General features: G+C 36.8%; 1 pseudogene; it reads right to left on the minus strand.

The window, feature by feature from the left end:
• Positions 1-4,667: 4,667 nt before the first annotated feature.
• On the minus strand, positions 4,668-4,834 carry LOC131912163 (U2 spliceosomal RNA; annotated as a pseudogene).
• Between the last annotated feature and the right edge of the window lie 3,951 nt (positions 4,835-8,785).

Raw genomic sequence — 8,785 nt, forward strand, 5'->3', positions numbered from 1 at the left:
ACATATGCCACCATATGGGATGCACTTAGAACTTCATTAGAAGAAGAATAATTAGTCTCCCATCGTACAGGAAAGAGAAGACACCCAGAGGATAAATACTTTAGGAACTGAAATAAAAGTCTTTTAAAATAAATCTTCCAAAAACAAATTGAGGAGAAATAAACTGGAGCTCATTTGAAGAAAATCAAATGAAATGACCCAGTAATTCACCTGTAATACTGTGCAGGCACATGTGTCCTGGGGAAAGAGAGTGCATTTAAGCTCATGCGAGGTGGGGGAAATGCAGTCACACATATTAACAGAAGTACCCAGTGAGGATTTCTTGCTTATTACAAGAAGGAAAATAATTGCAGAGTTAAAGAAGTTAGACCGCCGGAAATAATGATTCACCAAAAAAGTTTCTTGACTCCAGAGACTTCAATTTTGCCAACATGTGCATGAAACTGTTAGAGAATCCGCATATTTGGCTGAATTTCTAAAGAACTAAAAAAAATGGTAAGAATGAATCAGCCTGCAGTAAGAGACATGGGGAAAAGAAAGGAGAGAACTAGCAAGCTCCTCCCCCATTTCAGCAAACTCCTTTGGTTCTGTTTTGGATATAGATGCAGCTTAGAATAATCCGCCATGGCGCTGACCTAATCAGTCTCTAACTTAATTGTTTCTTTTCCTCTACCTCATGCAAAAGATGACATTTTATACTTAAAAGCCACTCATTAATAAATATCCTAAACTCACTCATTAATCTGTAGATTCTTGTCACACTTAGAAAAGAAACATCTTAATATGGAGTTCAAATCTAAACTCTCCTCCTCTCCTGTCACACTCTGCCCACTCAAGCCCACTGCTGTTGATTTGATATCACTTTGATTATGAAGTTTATTTTGTTTTCTTGTGCTTTCTTCTTTTTTTTTTCTGGAGCACAGCTTTGCTCAGCTTCATTATAACTATCACATGTGATGTACCTACCTGTTCTCTTTCTTGTTCCATACTTTGTTTCTTTTCACAGCATGTTATCACTAACTGGAATTATAGCAGTAATTTTCTGTGTCTTATTAGAGTGTGAACCTACCAAAAGTGCTACCTACATTTTCTTGTCTCTAACTGCTAGAGACAGATTAAGAATTAGATCAACATTTTGAGTAGTTACTAATTTATTTTGGCAAATACTTATGGAAAGCTTTAATGTGTTGTACAGGTTCTAAAATGGACACTATGGGCCAAGAAACTGACCTCCATGGGAATTTCCTCTACTTTACAGAGAGGGTATAAGCAAATTGTGAACTCAAGCATGTGTACATGTACACACACACACACACACACACACACACACACACACACACACACAGTGTACCTATAATGACACAAGGAAAAGAAAAAAGCTGAAAGTTAGTTAAACTGATGCCCAACAAACCTTTCTTGAAGAAGTTATATTTAAAAAAAAAAAACATAAAACGAAAACTAAGAAGTGAAAATCAACTCATCCTAGATAAGAGACTTTCTGGGTTAAGAACAGGAGAAATAGAGATCATAAAATCTCTAGGAGAGCTAGTGTTACTAGAACAGAGTACATAAGGTAGGAATATCATGACAAGCTTTGATGATTACTATATGCATTACCATTTGATAGAACATCATTTATTTTGTTGATGCCACTAATGAGCAGGGCTCACTAGGGGCGGATCTGCATCTCTTCAGGTAGACTCAACAGCTGAGAGTTGGATGCATGACTCACACATCCAGCAAGCATCAGTGGCTGTTGTTTGATTGCTGGGACCACACCTGTATATGACCTCTCAATGTAACTGCAATGCCTCTTTCCAGCAAGATGGCTGGGATTCCAAAGTCAATACTCAAGAAAATAGGATGGACTTACTTGAAGTTTTTATGAAATATCTTTGTTTGAAGTTACTTTATTGATCATGTTAATTACAAAGTTGGACCATGTTGAAGGAAAAGATAGAGACATTGCACAGTATAAAAACATTAAAGAGGACAAGATGTTGTGGGAGTCATACTTGGAAAAGTATGTTCTTCCACAAAGAGGTAAATATAGAGAGGCAAATGCACTAGAAAGGATTGGAACTCCATTTAAGTTTTATTTTAATCCATAATGGAGATGCATGTCACAAATGACTATTTTAGGTGCTGAGTAGTAATGACAGTAGATGCCATAATCAAAAAGACACTAAACAGTACAGATTTTCCTCCTATACCCTCTTATATGGAGAATCCCAATAAAAGTGTGTGTGTGTATGTGTGTGTGTGTGTGTGTGTGTGTGTGTGTGTGTGTGTGTGTGTGTAAAAGAAGCAAGGGCTATTAACTGTGGAAGTGAGGGTAATAAATACAAGGAAGAGGGAAGAAACTTAAAAAGGGAACTAGAGTAGTCAGGGGAGAAAGAAGACAAATGTCAAGTGTTCTCTTAATGTACAATTTGTACTTAGCATCCTGTGTATACATATAATACAAACAAGGCAGAGCTAGGGCTGGGAGAGTGAGGGATAACAGAAGAAAACTGAGAACGAGAAAAGGACAATTGAGGTGAATATAAGCTAGTCCTATGATATATGCATATTAAAATGTCTTAATGAAACCTATCTAAGAAAGCGATTTAAACATTAATTTTAAAAGACCTTAAAATTAGTTAAAATTATTCTTCATATTTTCTCTGGGTTATATTCTTAAAATTCACAATCTTCATTTTGAACTACTGATGTTTCTATTCTAAATTTATGCGTGAGAAGAGTAATGTCCAGGGTTTAAGCAACTAACTCAAGGAAATTGGCAAGGAAGTGAAGCTGAGATTTAAGACCTGTCAATCCAGCTTGAGAGTCAGTAACATTCGTGTCTTATCAGAGAATGCGATAAGGTAAAATGACTCACCCACTTTGAACACAGAATTTGGTGAATGCCAAATCCTAGTAATCAAGTTGAATATCATTTCATGTCATATTTTTGAAAATATGAAAACAAATACCCATGAGGAACAAAATATCAAATATGTAAGTGAAGATAGGATTACTATCTCATGTTCATTTTCCCCTTACCATCATATGAGTCCTGAGATGTTTGCTCTGCTGAAAGAATGTATTTTAAAGTAGACTTCAGATGTCCCATTGGGGCAGGTTAAGTTCCTGAAGAATGCATGATATTCTGTTGGAAATATCCAGTATATCTCCTTGAGGCCATGGAACTGGATGCAGAACGTAAGTGAGAGCATGTGGGCTGATTACAAATCCAAGGAATTATATTTTGGAATTAAAGTAACAAATTAAATAGAAAGATCTATGAATGCAAGAATATCACAATTTTGTGCTAAGAATAGTTCTAAATATAGGAGTCAGTGTATAACTATCACAAGTGTCTGTAACTACTAGTACTTTATAAACAGTTGCCCTATAAATGAGCTTAGAAAGTATTTTGCATAATTAACAAGAGATTTCTTTTGTTATTAATTGATATAAATTATTGATAGTAATATCAAGTTCTCTTGATATTAATTGATGTAAGAGGTATCTTATATCAACTAGAAATAATGATACATAGTATTATGCTATGTTCAAATGAGTTGAGTTGAAACGATGTTTTTTTTAAGTCACTAATAAGAGAAATGGCTCAACAGTTAAAAGCACTGGCTGCTCTTCCAGGGGAACCTGTACTTGGTTCTTGGAATACACATAGAGGCTCACAACTGTCTGTAATTTTGCTTTCAGGGAATCAGATATCCCCTTTCCTTCTCAGCGGGTATCAGGCACATAGAATATGTACATACATAAATATATGCAAGCAAAATGCCCATACTATGCTCATAAAATGAAATTACAAAATATCAATTACTAGTAAAATATTTTAGATTTCTGAATTGGTATTGGAATTGAATACTCGTGAGCCGCCATACAGGATCCAAAACCCCAACCCAGGTCCCCAGGAAGAGGAGCTGGTGCTCTCAACCGCCAAGCCAATTCTCCCACAGTGTTTTCTCTTCTATATACTGAGAAATTCTATGGTTATAGAGTAAAGTGTGGGAGTAACTATGTCAGAATTCAATATTCTATTATGTAGTCTTTTTTTGCATGAAATATAAAGGGACCAAGACAGAAGAAAACATTCAATAATTTACTTACTTCCAAGAAGATTGTACATAATTTTTCAATTTGCATTCTGATACTAGATTTCAGGATCTAGGCTTTTTTTTTAAATAAATTTTTACTTCAAGGAGTTCTCAGTTTGGCTCAAAGAGAGGCAGCTGCTTTGTCCTTCACAAAAATATTGATGTGAAGAATGACTTAAAAGTTTAAGTATAATGTAAGTATATTCACATGTCTTCTTTTGCCTCTTTATCTACGAAACCTAACGTATTACCATGTTCTCTTTTACCTTTTGACCCAGAAATGCTAACATATTTACTATTTGGCTTTTCTTCCTTTATTCTTGAGAAATTCACACATGCATACAATGAAATATGATTATATATGCCCCTGCTTGGCCTCTCCTATTCCCTCCAATATCCTCTCATACCCATTCCAATTCCACATCTCTTTTTATATACGACTCCCTAAATCCACTTAGTGCTGCCCATAGGTGCATAGGGTAGGGCCATCCACTGGAACATGGAAATCTTTTTTTTTCACGTTGCTTTATTCTTCTATTTAACCAAGTTTATTCCCCAAAGGTGTGCACCATTCCCGGAGACACTGCAATACCAGGTTGATGCGTGGAGTGGACGGAGCAAGCTCCTAGTCCAACACCCAACTCCAAAAATCCATTTAATATATTGTCCTCGGATAGAGGACGTATCAGATATCGCTTCTCGGCCTTTTGGCTAAGATCAAGTGTGGAACATGGAAATCTTATCAGTAGCTTATTATCAGAAAAAAGAATGATTTGCTCTGCTCTAGAAATTATCAACTGCCAATATCTATCTCTTCAATAAGGGGTTGGATCTGAAGATCCTCTATCCCATGTATGCCAAAGTTTTGGCTGGCTTAAAGTTGTGCAGGTCTTTAGTTAACAACAGCTGCTATGAGTTCAGAAGCCATGTCTAGAAAACAGCATTTCAGAGCACTTCTCCCCATCCTGTGGCTCTTACATTCTTCCCACCACATCTTCCATGACATCCCTTGAGCCTTAGTGGGGAGGAGGTGTTGACATAGATGTCCCATTTAGGATCGAGTATTAAGTCTCTCATTCTAAACATCTTGACATATTCATCTCTCTATTGACTCCTGCCAGTGAAAATGAAGCCTCACTAACCAAGGATGAAAGCACCCCAGGTCTACCAGTATAAACATACATATTCAGACAGCAATTTGACAACATGGCCACTTACAAAACAATAATAATAGGTTCTAATAGGGTCTATGACTTCCCCAACCATGGGCTTATTGCTAAAGACACTTCACAATTTTGACTCAAGGACACAGATAAATCTATCTCAAACTAACTAGGAAACTTCCTCTCCACTACCTAGCTTTCATAATGCTGGAAGGGGGTCTGCAGACTGCTCTGGGAGAAATGACATCAATGGTCTTACAGAGTGCTATATGCTGCATGTTGTAAAATGTATCCATTGATGCTAATAATGACATGACTGTTACAGGATAACTAACAACTTTCTGATTAAATCTGAGGCCTGCTTCACAACAGGGAAGTTACTTTTCATTTTTAATTCATTTTTGATACTTTTATATATAATTTCTGTATTTGTACCATTTCTACCCATACTTCTCCCCATCCAACTCCTCCTTTGTCTACCTCACTCACTCTTAAATTTAGAACCTATTCTTTAATTGCATATATAATAATATATGTAAATATTGGAAAATTGCTGAGTCAATTTAATGGAGCTCATATGTATTTAACGCTAATCATTTGGGATTGGATGACCTATCATCAAGGGCTCTCTCAGGAGAACATGGATTCTCCCTGTCTGAGCAGCCATCTGTTGCTCATAGCTCTTCATCTGGGTGTAGGACCTTGTAGGATTTTCTACATCCATGTTGGTATTCCAATGGCTATTATCATTGTGCAAGTCTTGTTAAGGAGGCTGTATTTTTTTAGATCATGTGTACATGCAGTTTCCCTGTCATATATAGAAGAGAGCATCTCATACCAGATACCCTGATTCTCTGGCTCTTACAGTCTTCATGCTCTCTTTTCTACAATATTCTCTGAGCCTTAGGTATAAGCAGAATGGTACAGATTCATGTATTGTGGTTGGCTACCCCATGGTCAGTTGCTTTCTGCATTTTGACCACCCATGGATTTCTGTAATGGTCTTTATTGGGGGCAGGGAGAAGGAAACTTCTTTGATAAAGGGTGAGAGCTACACATATCTGTGGGTAAGTAGCTAGAGGGTAGTAAGAAATTATACTAGTTTACAAAAATGGCAATAGTAAGTTCTCCTCTAGAGTCCATGGCCTCGCCAGACACAGGCAGTTGGCTAGGTTAATAGCAGCTGGCCTTAAATCCAACTAAATGACCATTGGTTACTCCCAAGATATAACTTCCAGTATTAAACTCTTGGGATATCTTGCCATGCTGGTCAGTGTTGTGGTTCATGGGCTCTACAGTTTGGCAGCTTGCATAGCACCTCCTGATGCTTTGAGATCTACTCCTCAAGAAGGAAGTTTCCAAGTCTGTTTCAGCTTAATTTTTTTCAAGTCCTATATCGAAGTATTTAGTGTTTTCAACAAGTTTTACTTTCAAGTACTGGGAGGCGAAAGACTAAGTCTCAGAGACATGAGTTCTTCAATAGAGCCAAGGGTCATGAGAGTTCTGAGTGGGTTTGAATCTCTATGAGACTGTTGAGCCCTCACTTTCAATTTTATTCCTGTTTTATCTTTGGCTGAATTATGAAGTCAGTTCTTAGGTTAAGAAGAAGAGAAACTAATAGTAAGTAACCTAGACATAGGAACACACAATGCAGCTATAGTTGAAGGAGCACACTGACCATTGATTTGATCAGCCAGAGTTCAGAAAGATAAGTGATACAACGAGAGATACAAGTTGGATTCAGATGGCAAAGATCAAATAAACAACTGACCATCACATAAGAACCAACCAATGCCCTCAATGTAGAAATAGCTCTCTACACTCTTGGATTACACGGGGTCCTGCAAAGCATCTTATGACCCTTAGTTCAAAGGAGGAAATCATATTCTGAGACTTAATCTTTTCCAAGAAAACAGAAGTCAGAAGAGTCATACATGCCATGAAATACCATTAGGGTCCTTAAGAGGAAAACCCACGGGGCAATTAATTTGCTATCATAGACCAACTCAGATTCTGAGAATGGGACTCAAATGTCTGAGGGGGGTCTTAAAGCCTACAACAGAACAATCATTCAAAGATCAGGGGGCAGTTGAAGTCTTAGAAATGAGATGAAATGTTTAAAAAGACTAGAATCATGAGGATATCTGATAAGAAAAATATAGATTCTCATATTAGAATGGACACACTGGTGCAAGTTATGAGATTCTTTTGCACCTTACATTCTTCAAGGCCATTATGATAATAAACACATAATGTATCAGTGAAGATGACGTGTACGTACACAAATAGTGACTGGTAAATATCAAGTGTTATGTGAGAGTTTTGGTGTCAGTGTTACTATTGTATTTTTTATGGTAGAAGGAATGGAGAAATTGAAACATTCACCCTGAAGAAGGAGCAGGGGATGCTTGTGGGACACTACCATAATACTTAAGGTAAAAATTAATTAATTAATTGTGAAAAGAAAGAGATCTTGAATTTGAAAAAAAAATTGAGTGAGGCAATGGTGGTGCATACCTTTAAACTCAGCAGCACTCAGGAGGCTGAGGCAGGTGGATCTTTGAGTTTGAGGCCAGCCTTGCCTACAGAGACAGAACGAGTGCCAGGAGAGCCAGGGCCACACAGAGAAACCATGTTTCAAAACAAAACAGAACAAAAAAGCATATCTGAGGCAGAACTGACTAGAGAGTAGAATAAAGCAAATACGTTATGTAGATGAGACACTAGACAAAGATGGTCTTCCATAAAACAGAAAGCACAATATTATTATCAGATTAGGGTTTGGTTTAAGCCATACAGTACAAAAGAGGAGATGCATAAGGATTATTGAAACATAGACTTGTTTTTTAACAACATTTTGACAAAATCCTTCGCTAACACAGCTCCTACGTCAGTGGTCTAGCACTTGCACTGGCAAACTTTTCCCATACGCAGCCAGGGAATAAATTGGGGGATCTCTTGGTCTGTAATACCAGCTCACAACTATAGCTCCACCATTGCAATGCTGAGGTCATAAGTAATTGGTTCTGACTCTATTTTGTTTTACAAAAAGAGGGGGGCTACACGAATTTCATATATGATCAGTGCTTTTCTATTCTTTGTGAATCTTAAGAGATTGTTTATATTTTAATTTTATTTCATCAAAATATTATTTTATTTATTCTCTCCATCCCTTCCCTTCTATATCTACCATATCTGACTATTATTCTGTCCCAAATTCACAGCCTCCTTTTCTATAACCATTGTTTTTCCTCGTATATAAACAAATCAACATATGAATACAACCTACTGAATCCATTTAGTGTTGCCTGCATGTATATGTTTCTAGGGCTGACCACTCAGTATTGATTAATTAGTCAGTGGTCTCTCTATGTAAATACTTCTGAGCCTTAAACTACTAAATTGTAAAAAGGGGGTACGAATTAGGACTTAAACATTTTTATTACAATTAGAGTTAAAATATCTAATGTAGTTCCATTCTAGTTAAAACCTTTTTGAAGAATTTTTGTCATC

The sequence above is a fragment of the Peromyscus eremicus genome, chromosome 5 (assembly GCF_949786415.1).
Source record: "Peromyscus eremicus chromosome 5, PerEre_H2_v1, whole genome shotgun sequence".
Taxonomy (NCBI): domain Eukaryota; kingdom Metazoa; phylum Chordata; class Mammalia; order Rodentia; family Cricetidae; genus Peromyscus; species Peromyscus eremicus.